Genomic DNA, 12302 nt, shown 5'->3' on the forward strand with positions numbered 1-12302 from the left:
CATAGACCTTTCCGTCCCTCCATCCCTCCCCTCCTTTTCTCCTGCCATCCTTCTTCTTTCACTCATTCTTTTCCCTTTCCTTCTCTTTAGAAGACCTTTTACTCAGAAAGCCTTCTCTTCTGTAAATGTACAATTTCCCTCATCCTGTCCTTCCTGTTCCAAACCTTTGAGGACAGGGACCATATTGATCTTTGTATTATTGATACTTAGCAGAGTTTCCGGAATAGGGTAGGTCTAGAGAAAACGGTTGTTGAATGAATGCACCTCTTCGATGTATTGAAATAGAGCAGTGCAGGGGACTGTCTGGGGCTCGTGGTGGCCAGAGCAACCCCCCCTTCTGAGGTGGCCTCCTTACACCTTCCTTGCCACCCGACTCATGGGCCCTCCGCTCTGCGTGCAGAGGGAGACTCAGATTTCCAGAGCCCAGAGGCAGCTGATGTCTTCTTGGGGTTCTGCCAGCTAACATAATCTCTCAAAATGCAAACTTCTCTTCTGAGCATTGGCAGAAAACACTATGAAGTGAAAAACTCACGAGATAGCCTATAGTTGCCGTTTAAAGAAATGTTATGTCTTTGCAACAAACAACCGCAACAGAACAAAACCACCAAAAAAGGGACTTTTAACTGAATGTCATTTCCCCACTGCCGTCCCGCACTACCCCGGCAGCGTCTCCTTTGGGGCCTGCAACAGCCGCTAGGGTGACGGGTCCTTTTCTTTTCCCAGTGCCTATACACCCATGTTTAGTATTATCTTTTGAGCCTCTGGCAAAGGCAACGCGTGTACATCGTAAAGAAAATTTAGGAGCAAAAGGTACGGGAACATGAAAACAATTTTAGCATTCAGTGATAAAAATTACAGACGTAGTGGTGGCAGATCTCTTAACGGATGGAACGCAGGTCACGTTTTACTCTATAACCAGCCGAGAATGCTTGTTTCGGTTTTTATTTAGTTAAGAGGCAGGGATGTCTCTTTGGACATCGTATGGACGCCATTTCCCGGTGCAGCTGCTCTAAATCAGGAGCAGGATTTTAGAAGTTAAAGTGGCATGAGATACAGCTTGTTGACAGCAATCTTTTCACAATGCTTAAGGAAATTCACTCGTGTTGAATAAGTATTTTCTTTTCCTCATGCCACCAAACTGCGGAAATTTGGGCTGATCACTCCACTTCGGATTTGAAGCTGGCCCACAACGGGAATAGACGGCTCCCAAGAAGTGTTGCTTATTGCATTTATTTCCGCCAATTATGTTGACCGTAGTCTGCGAAAATATCATGTCACCGAACATTTTGGTTTATGCGGGGAGGTTCAGCCAACGGAAGGCATGAGTTGGAACGCAGCTGTACTTAAAGGTGGACCTAGAAAGGATGGAAAAGAGTCTGTGAGTATTTTGAAAGAGCTTTTAGAGGACGTGGAACATTTATTCGAGTAGTGGGGGTAGCTGGTGGGCTGAGTGCTCTGAGCGGCCTGAGTCCCAGCTGTCCGGTGCGGCCCGTGATTGTGTGAATACTCACTGCCGGATGTGTTACCACTGCCCTTGTTGGGTTACCGTGTCCTGGCCCCAAAGTAGGAGTACAGAAAGAGCCAGCTTGGGTTAGTTTACATTTACCGACAAACGCAGCCTTCGTGAGCGGTCAGAGAGGTGGTCGGTTGCGGCTGGATTCGAGGTATTTACGCCCCAGACACCGGACGACACCTGGGGTTACGGAACAGCAGCAACCACCGCAACCTCAGCCACAGCCATCGCAAGACCATTCATCTGGAAATGAAAATAGGGGCAGTGTCAATACCATTTTCCCTGTTCTTGCTAACACATAAATTAAATACGTAAAGTATAAAATATAAATGCCGTGTGATCAATTAGAAACTCCTTCTCTGAAACCCACCCGACCCTTCTCTCCCCCGAGAGAAAGACCTCTAGATTGACCTTCATGGTCCTCTGTAAGAAGTTGCTAATAGCTGAGCACACTATGTGTGTTTAGATGTCCGTTTCTAAATATTATGCACCACTAAGGTAAACCAACGCTCCTCAAAAAAATGGCTGATTTCGGAGCTGAAGGGGAGAAAGCCCAGGATGACTCTGGGGCATCTCGTTATGTCAGCAAGTAAGGAAGTGCTCACAGAACAGGAGGACGCCTCGAAAGGCCACTGGGACAGGCTTAAGAAGCTCGCACTGGCCACGGGGGACAGTCTAAGCATCAAAAGGAACGATGGCAGCAATGGGTTGTAATTCATTGAATTGTATAGGGATCCCCAAGTCCATAGTGATGATAAATAAATAAATGGGGAATAGAAGGAGACCTCTTTCTTAAAGTGGAATGCCATCTGATAAATGTGGAAAGAACAGGTTTAGAAAAATCACCATTTTGTCACCATCAGAGTGAAGATGGATTCAGAATCATCAATGGATGCTAAAACTGTTGGATGACAGTTTAGAGAGGGACAGGAGATCGACACGGTCTCATAGTCTTTCCCACACACGACTTATTAACCACAGTGGTAAAAATGGTAACTTCATAGTGAAGATACCTGGGGACCTCCTATTAACCAACCAAGCAATCAAAGTTTACAGCACCTATCACGGGAGCAACCAACACACAGCTCCGGTCTGAGGTACTTAAAGCACCCCTTACCTTGAATCTCTGCCCGAAATGCATAACTTGAATCTAATTCGTACTGAAAGACAACTGGCCTGAAGTCTTCAAAAGTGCCAATGTTGTGGAAGACCAGGAAAGTGGGACGAAGTGCTCCGGACTGAAGGAGATTAAAGAGACATGACAATTCAATGCAACACAGGGTCCTGGACTGCATTCCGGATCAGGGGGAAAACCGATGTGAAGACATTTATTATGGCAACTGGAGAAATCTGAATACGGCCTGTAGATTAGATAGCCCTATCAAGTCAGAGTTAATTTCTCTGTATTTTTAATTCATTGTAATGGAAGGGACCATTCTTATCTTCGGAAGATATATGCTGAAGGACCTTGGGGAGAAAAGGCAGGAGATTGTCAGCAAACTCTCAAGACTTTCAGGGAAAAAAATCCAATATTATTTATTATATAGCATAGACTCTATATAAAGTATATAAAATGTGCTATATATAGAAAGGCAATGATAAAGCAACTGTGGCAAAGCATTAAAATGGTGAATCTGAATAAAGGGTGTGGGAGTTCTTTGTCTCATTTTTGCAATCATTGCAAATGCAGTGGTTTCAAAAGGAAAAGTTAAAAGGGAAACAGGTTACTAATATTGCCACAATTTTTGCTGGACGCAAGTGAGAAAGTCGAATCCGGATCTCATTCTGTTTTTTCTATTCTCTGGTGTTCCATGTTTTCCTTCTGGAGCCCACTAACATGTGCTTAAATGACCCCGTCTGCAGGCACGCTCCCACGGCAGGGCTGGGGGACTCCCGCAGACAGGCAGCCACAGCCTCCCTGCCCTGCTGCCTCTGCAGACCAGCCACATGCTGTCACTTTGTCCTGCCACGTCTTCTCTTCCCTTATGTTGGTTCTTTCTACAGCTGTTGCTTTGGTGGCCCCTCCCACCTACCTGGCCAGTAACTCGCCCTTCTTCTGACTCCCTGTGATACAGGCAGTGCCTGCTTCCCTCCTCCCTGCCCGCTTGCCTTCCACCATATTGTTTCTTACCACAGGGCTAGTTACCTTCCTAGTGGGTGGGTGGCCATGGTTAGGCTGCATGGTGTCGCTTTGATGACCCATCTCTTTCTTACCTGCTGCTTGAGTGGACGGGCCTTTTGTTTTCCCCCGGGAAACCATGTCCTTTAGGTGGATCTGGAATGGCTCCTTCAGGAATTACCAAACTCACCATATGCTTTCCTGTTCCTCAAAACTGCGTCCTCAAAAATTGTCCTTTACGTTCAGGCACTTGGCAGGACTTAAAACTTCACAGGCCATCAGCACCTGTCTGCCCTTTTAGGTATGGCCCAACTGTCGACCTTAGCAAAGTTCCAGCACCCTATCATCAGCTGGGTATGAGATCAATTAGTTAAAATAATACCGAAAGATTATCACGTGATTGGTAATGATCACTCTTTCACATTAAGGGAATTTGGCCATCTTGGCATTAAGACCATTAGTGAAAATACTGGAACTAAGCAAGACTTGAACAATGCCAGATTTTGGTTTATGCACCTAATGGACTATGGTTTTCATGCTAGGATTTCCTTGTCCTTTTTTTTTTTTTTTTTTTTTTTTTTAAAACGTTCTGGGAAGGGGAATTTGATGGAGCTTGTAGGCCCTTTAAACTTGGTTAAATTATGGGACGCCTGGGTGGCTCAGTTGGTTAAACCTCTGACTCTTGATTTAGGCTCAGGTCATGATCTCATGGTTCATGGGGTCGAGCCCTGAGCCCTGCATCTGGCTCTGCACTGTCAGCAAAGAGCCTGCTTGGGATTCTCTCTCCTCCTCTCTCTGCCCCTCCTTGACTCACGTGCGCGTGCGCATGCTCTTTCTCTCTCTCAGAATAAACAAACTTAAAAAAATACTTCGTTACACTGGATTATTTTATCAGGAAGCAGGTTGTAGATATTGCTGTAAATTGCTTTTTTTCCCCCTAAGGCAAAAGTATTCAGGACTTGATGATTATGCAGTAACCACTACAATTTCTCTTCATGACATGGGATGTTTAGTAGCATTACCAGAGTCTCTGTCTTCCAAATACTTTCTTATTTACATCTACATCAGCAAACTGGTAGTTTGACCCACTGGCCAAAGATATTTATCCAGACTTGCTGAGAATGAAGTGCACCTGTGTTTGTATCATGGGAAAAGTCCAAGGAAAGCAGCTAATGGGTCAGAGTACTTCTTGGTTTCCTCAAACCTCCCACAGGGTTCCCCTCCTTTTATTTAGAGTACTAATAAGCAAGTAGTTATTTTTCAGAGCATAAGAACTCTACTTCTTTCCTCCTTAACGAAAATATGGACCAGTCACTAAAAACTGTATCGGTATTTGGAAATATTTAGCTTTTAAAAACAGTGTTACGGTTAAAAGAAATGGGACAAACAGACCTTTAAAACAATCATGACCACTGGAAGCTACTCAGCTTTGATAATTTCTTCTTTCTCTGTATAGCCTTGACCTTGGCTGAGACAATGTGATTTATAACATAAGTGAATGTTAAGAGGGCAGAAACTATGTCATACATGTTCTGAGCTTGCCACTTTCCATTTTAAGATATAAATCATAAAATATTTGTATTAAATAAATTAGAGTTTATGTAAAGTTTATGTAAACTTTACATAAAGTTAATGTAAAGTTTACATAAAGTTTATGTAAATGATTTGTTGCTTCATGGAATTATTTTTTAGAATATGTTATAGAATGTCTATTTTCTATAGTATGATTTTAAAATTATCCTTTAAAAGTTCATTTAAAAATGAAAGTAATATATACATACAAGGTTAAAAAAATAAAACACGGGATGCCTGGGTGGCTCAGTTGGTTAAGCATCTGACTTCAGCTCAGGTCATGATCTCACAGCTCATGGGTTTGAGCCCCACGTTGGGCTCTGTGCTGACAGCTCGGAGCCTGGAGCCTGCTTTGGATTCTGTGTCTCCCTCTCTCTCTGCCCCTCCCCACTCACACTCTGTCTGTCTGTCTCTCTCTCAAAAATAAATAAACATGAAAAATTAAAAATAAAACAAAACATATTAGGGCCTATAATAAGAAGCAGTGGTGCCTGGGCCCATCTTTTCTCTTCCTCGTCCCTCTTCCCAGGGGCAACTACTTTTATCTCTTTTAGTTGTTTCTTATGTTAGTCATTGTCAATCCCTAAATACAGTCATTATTTCTTTATGTCTTTATTCTGATGGGTAAGATGAGGATTTAGTTAATGTACACATTCTTCTCACCATTTCTCCCAGTATCTCTATAAATATAGTTACTCTGTAACTTTAAGAAGTATAACTAGACTGTGGCTTAGTCGGTTAAGCTTCTGACTCTTGGTTTTGGCTCAGGTCATGATCTCACAGTTTGTGAATGTGAGCCCCTCATTGGGCTCTGTGCTGACAGTGCAGAGCCTGCTTGGCAACGTCTCTCTATCCTATCTCTGTTTCTCCCTTGCTCGTACTTTCTCTCTCTCAAAATAAATAAATAAATTAAAAAAAAAAAAGAATTGTAAGCAGACCTTTGTTTCTTGTTGCACTCAGTTTCAGGACTGTTTTTGTAATTTGTAGGGCCCAGTGGAATATAAAAATGCATGTTCTCTCATTTAAAAACTATCCTGAATATCAAGATGATGATACAGGATCATCAAACCCTGCATGGGGTCCTTCTAGGCATGAGCTGTGTGTGACTGCATAGGTTGTACATCCTGAAGGTGCCTCTGCACCCCATCTTATTCTTCAGCTCTCTTTCTTCTCTTTTGCTTCTACTGTCATTTCTTCTTACTTTTAAAATATAAAGATTATTAACATTTAAATTTTGTTCTATAACCATAAATATCTCATTCATTCATTTTCTGGAGGTTAAGTTGAAAATTAGTATATAGTTCATTATTGTGACTATGCAAGTATTATTCATTGCAGAACCAAATAAAGCCCTATATTTTCTTTCTTGTTTATCCTTTTGTTTTTCCTGGAGTTTCTAATTGCTTTTACTTTTGACTTTTCCTGTTGTCTTTATCACATTCTCAGTTTTAACCAACTTTGCCCAACCTATCTAATTATCTATTTAATATGATGTTCCCTAGAGGCCTCCCCCATCCCAAATAAAGAGTTCTGCTGTCTTGCCTCCTCCTTTTCCAATTTGGACTTAATTCTGTCCAGGCCTGCTGCCTGGTTGTGATTTGGGGACTTTTCTTTATTGCTTCTCTAGTTTGGTTTCACTGCTTCCTAGATCCTGAGATTTGATTCATCTTGGTTTAAACTTTGCATGCTCTAGCACCTCCTCAAATAACTTTTAGATGTAGTGAGTATGGGAATAAATTGCCAAGGCCTTCCATTTCTGAAGATGTTTACATTTTATTCTCATTTTTAATTCATAGTTATGAGTAGAATTCTAGGTGGAAAGTAATTTTCCCTCAGAGTTTTGAGAATAGTGATTAGAAGGCAACTTGATGCCTTTTATTTTCTACTGAGCCTGATTTTTCTCCCTGTAGACAGTTCCTCTTCATTGGTGGCATTCTGAATTTCACAATGTTGCACGCAGGTGTGGCACAAGTGTGGATCCTTTTTCTAGTCATGTGGGAACATTTTAAATATGGAGATTGCTCCTCATCAAAATAAAAAGCTTCTGCACAGTGAAGGAAACAATCAGCCAAACTAAAAGGCAGCTGATGGAATGGGAGAAGATATTTGTAAGTGGCATATCAGATAAAGGCTTACTATCCAAAATCTATAAGGAACTTATCAACCTCAACACCCAAAAAACAAATAATCCAGTGAAGAAATGGGCAAAAGACATGAATAGACACTTCTCCAAAGAAGACATTCAAATGGCCAACTGACACATGAAAAAATGCTCAACATCACTCATCATCTGGGAAATACAAATCAAAACTGCAATGAGATACCACCTCACACCTGTCAGAATGGCTAACATTAACTACTCAGGCAACGACAGATGTTGGCAAGGATGTGGAAAGAGAGGATTTCTTTGCACTGTTGGTGGGAATGCAAACTGGTGCAGCCACCCTGGAAAACAGTATGGAGGTTCCTCAAAAAATTAAAAATAAAACTACCCTACAATCCAGCAATTGCCCTACTAGGTATTTATCCAAGGGATACAGGTGTGCTGTTTCAAAGGGGTACATGCACCTAATGTTTATAGCAGTGCTATAGAAAATAGCCAAAGTATGGAAAGAGCCCAAATGTCCATTGATGGATGAATGGATAAAGAAGATGTGGTATATATGTACAATGGAGTTTTACTTGGCAATCAAGAAGAATGAAATCTTGCCATTTGCAACTATGTGGATGGAACTAGAGGGTATTATGCTAAGTGAAATGAGTCAGTCAGAGAAAGACAAATATCATGTGACTTCACTCATATGAGGAATTTTAAGATACAAAACAGATGAACATAAGGGAAGGGAAGCAAAAATAATATAAACACAAGGAAGGGGACAAAACATAAAAGAGTCTTAAATATAGACAACAGAGGGTTGCTGGAGGAGTTGTGGGAGGGAGGATGGGCTAAATGGGTAAGGGGCATTAAGGAATCTACTCCTGAAATCATTGTTGCACTATACGCTAACTTGGATATAAATTAAAAAAAAAATAATAGACATTAAAAAATAAAATAAAATATGGAGATTGCTATCCTTCAATCTTTAGAAAATTCTTTTGAATACCTTTTTTGATCATTTTCTCCTCTCTGTTTTTTCCTTTTTTTGAATGACTCTTAAGTGGGTCTTGGACCTTTGAGACTAATTCTATTCACTTATTATCTGTTATCTCAACTTTGTCTCTCTTTTAGTTATTTCTAGGAGGTTTTCCCAATTTACCTCCCAATATTTCTATTAATTTATTATGGTTTTTAATCTTGAAAAGTTTCATTTTTCTATGATTTTTCTATTTTTGCTTTATGAATACAAAACCTCTCTAATGAGTACACAAATGAGAGTGTTCAAATTATTCCCAAATACTTTATTGTATTTTTTAAACATTTATTTATTTATTTTGGGGGGGGGATGAGGGGCAGAGAGAGAGAGAGAGAAAGAGGGAGAGAGATAGAGAAAGAATCTCAAACAGGCTCCATGTTGGCAGCGTGGAGCCCAATGCAGAACTTGAACTCAAGAACTGTGAGCTCATGACCTGAACTGAACTGAAGCATCAGATGCTTAACCGACTGAGCCACCCAGGTACTGCATGTTTTTAAAAAAAATTTATTTACCTTGGTCTCCCCTCCACTGCCCCGACCATGATGGAGGCTTATATGTTGGTGATCCTTGGCCAACCTTTCAATTTTAAGGTGAGGCACTAAAAGCCTGATGCTGATATTCATTGTATATGAATGGGGTTTGTGAATTGGTGGGGCTTGCTTTAGGGTACTTGGTAGTCATGGAAGATTTTTACTGGGGGGCTTCTATATACTAGAATCCAAAATTCTTCCTTCTGTAGTGGTCAGATGAAGTTCTAGATTTTTTTTTTTTTTTTTTTTTTTTGCCTGGAAGTATTTTCCTGGTTGAAAATTAAAGGATGTGAAACTGACTCCTTCTTATAATAACTTTCAATTATTTCCTCCCTGGCCTCCCTAGAGCTTTCTCTTCTCCTTTCTCTGCTTTCCTGGTTTGGTTGCACTGTCTCCCCCATGCTGTCCTTCATGGACCTGATATTTCTAGGTCCTGAGCCTCTGGGGTTCTGTCTGGAACACTGCTCTCCTGAGCTCGATTGCTTCATATGTTTGCTTTGATTGGTCCCTCCTGTCCTGCTTCAGCACTTCCAGCTCCTCTAGAACGTCTCATTCTCATAAATTCCCTGAACTCTCTTCTCTCTTTTCTTCTCTGCATCATTGTTGGCTTAGATTACTTTTTTTTTTTTTTTTTTTTGCTGTCATTTAAGTGAGGTTTTAAAGGAGGGGGATGCCACCTACTATATTTTTGAGGAAATCCTTAATCTTTCTTTAAACTGCCCACGACATCTGAATGTGCTGAAGATGGTCTTATCCAGTACGTACCAACTCCTTTCCTGCAAATACGATTTCATTCTCATCACACCTCTCACTTGGTAGAGCTGGAGAAAAATCAGTGCAACTTTATATAGGAAAACCATAGTCTATATAGTATCTAGCTATGTTTCTTTGTATCTGTCTGTCATCATACCCGTAGGAAAACCCATTTCTGCTAGATATGACAAAGGAAATGGTTCAAATGGGCAGAGCCTGTTAATAGAGTTTCAGAGAGAAGGTAAATATGGTCACTTTTGGAGTTTTTGTTGTCCTTTTTAATCAACAAAGTATTTAAAAAATGTTTAAATTTTAAAGAGGCTTTGGGCTAGTAGGTATTCTCCAAGCCACCAGGCCTCATATCTTTTTATTATTTGGAAACATATTTCTGAGTTAGTTGACATTTACTTCTATCCCAACGATAGATTGTTTAGTAAAGTACCTCCAGGGTTTGGGGCAAACACTGCAAAAATCATGCATAAAATGAGGGAATTTGTTAAACTGCCGGCACATGCTCATAGCACCTCTTACTTTATTACATTGGTGATTTACACCCGCTTAACCATAGCTCTTTCTTCTCACGGGACAGAGTCTTCCTAAGTGTGAGTTTGGACATTAGCCTAGGAGGCATCTCTAAGCTTTCAGAGACCTTGTTAACACCTCGCATAAATTTCTGTCTGTAGCATTTCAGGAATTTCCACATACAGAATTTTACTTCCAAGGAAAGCAAAGTGGCTAGCCGCTCTTAAAGACCTCTCTCTCTCTCTCTCTGCTTCTCTTCCAGTCGCCCAGCGGACAGCGGTAATATCCAGCAAGGGTTACTGCGCACTGAGGGCGTATGCTGGGCCATTACGACTCTAGCCTCACAGCGGAATGATGAGGGGAATGGCTGTGAAGTTTGGAAATGGGTGAACTGTAATAATGCTCATGGGCGCTGCATCTGAATATTGCAGGTAGGGAATGCTGAACGTGAGAAAATGACATGAAGTTAGAGGAGTTTCATCTGGCTGCCTCAAAAAAATCTGTTAGGTAGTAGCATGGTTTAGTTATTTATCTTTGTTATTTTTGCAAACAAACATACAGCACTACCAGGTGTCAGGCGGTATGCAGACATCTCATTGGGTCACTCGTGGGTGACACACCTGTTAGCACCTGTAATTTACGAACGAGGAGACCGAGGCTCAAGGAGGCTGTAAAACGAACATTCCACGCTTCACACGGGGAGAGCTGCCATTTGAGTGTGTTTGGCCCGACAGCCTAGCGCCTTTTCATGGCATCTTGCCTGCCTCAGGTTGTCTCTGTTTGCAACCTCTGTTCTTTTGCCTGGAACACCCTCTTTCACCTTCTGAAATTGGATGCCTCTTCTCAGTCCTCGCATAAATCCCGGCGGCATAGGGTCTGCATGGCTGGTAGAATCTCAGTCAGTGGTGGTCTCCCGCCTTGATTTTCCGTGCGAACCTCCCCGACGGCCGCCTTGGTGTTCATCTTGCTCTTCAGAGCTCTGCTCTACTTTGCTAATATTTGCACCGTTTGTGTGCAGGTCAGTATCCTCCGTTAGAATGCAAGCCGTCTGAGGTCGCCAGGAGCGCTCCACTCTCTATTTAACCCTCACGGGCTGACATAGTATCTTTTATGGATTTGAACCGAACGGGTTCATGTGAAGGCAGGACCGGGTCATCCTCGGTGTGGGGTTGATCTTTATGATGCCGTACGATAAGCGGGGGGGTCTAGTTGTACAGACAAAATCACTCAGTTTTAAGGAGGAAGCAGAAGACTCCATAGCAGCTGCTCAGAAAAAAAATCAGTGTTTACTAGAGTCTGAGATATTTGAAGGCAGGGACCATTTTACGCTCATCATAATACCCCCCTCAGCAGCTCCACGCTGCCTCGCGCCTGCAGTTTGGATTACGACACCCTTCGTTTCCTTGTGCTTTGCAGATAGCGCTCTTTTAACGAATTGACGGTTTGTGGCAACCCGGAACCGAGCCAGCCTGGCGGCGCCATCTTGCCGACGTTCGCTCGCTTTGCGTCTGCGCGTCGCGTGTCGGCAACTCTCGCGATATTTCCGAGCTTTTCATTATTATCTCATCTGGCTGCTCTGTGGTCAGTGATTACAACTTGCCGAGAGCTCAGCTGCTGGTTAGCGTTCTTTTTTTTTTTTTTAGCAATAAAGTATTTTCCATGAAGGGGTGTGTGTTGCTTTTTGGGGCGTAATGCTGTGGCACACTTAAAGGCCTACACCACGGTGTAAACGTAACCTTGCTCTTCACTGGCGAACCAAAGCATGCATTTGACTGGCTGCATTGTGATATTTGCTTTATTGCGGTGGCCTGGAACGTGTCCCACAGCATCTCCCACGTATGCTTCCATTTGCCAGTGTGTTGACTGGTAAGGCAAAGGCAAAGAGCTGTTCTCCAAAACAAGGCTGAACCACGCGGCATGGAGCACGCCTTGAAATAAATTTCATCCCGCTGACACCACCTCACGCTGACCTCTTGAAAGTCTGGGAATTCCTAAGAGACTTTAAGTAGTATTCTTTTTTTTCTTTTTTTTTTTTCTTAAATGTTTGTGCGAAGTCTCTTCAGTCTTTTATCCTTGCTTCCTGCAGCAATTTTCATTCTTATCCTTTGCTGTAATTGCTGGGTATTAAAAGTCTGTGTGAGTGTGTTATGAAACAAAAT

The 12302-nt window shown here is 42.0% G+C and overlaps 1 long non-coding RNA gene across 1 annotated transcript; it reads right to left on the bottom strand.

Moving 5' to 3' along the window:
- Positions 1-878: 878 nt before the first annotated feature.
- LOC122237284 lies at positions 879-11636 on the bottom strand. Its single transcript, XR_006215647.1, has 4 exons — positions 10153-11636; positions 2631-2751; positions 1607-1756; positions 879-1355 (listed from the first exon to the last, which is right to left on the bottom strand). It is a non-coding gene; the product is annotated as an uncharacterized LOC122237284 (long non-coding RNA).
- Between the last annotated feature and the right edge of the window lie 666 nt (positions 11637-12302).

Source organism: Panthera tigris, chromosome A1 (assembly GCF_018350195.1).
Source record: "Panthera tigris isolate Pti1 chromosome A1, P.tigris_Pti1_mat1.1, whole genome shotgun sequence".
Classification (NCBI taxonomy): Eukaryota; Metazoa; Chordata; class Mammalia; order Carnivora; family Felidae; genus Panthera; species Panthera tigris.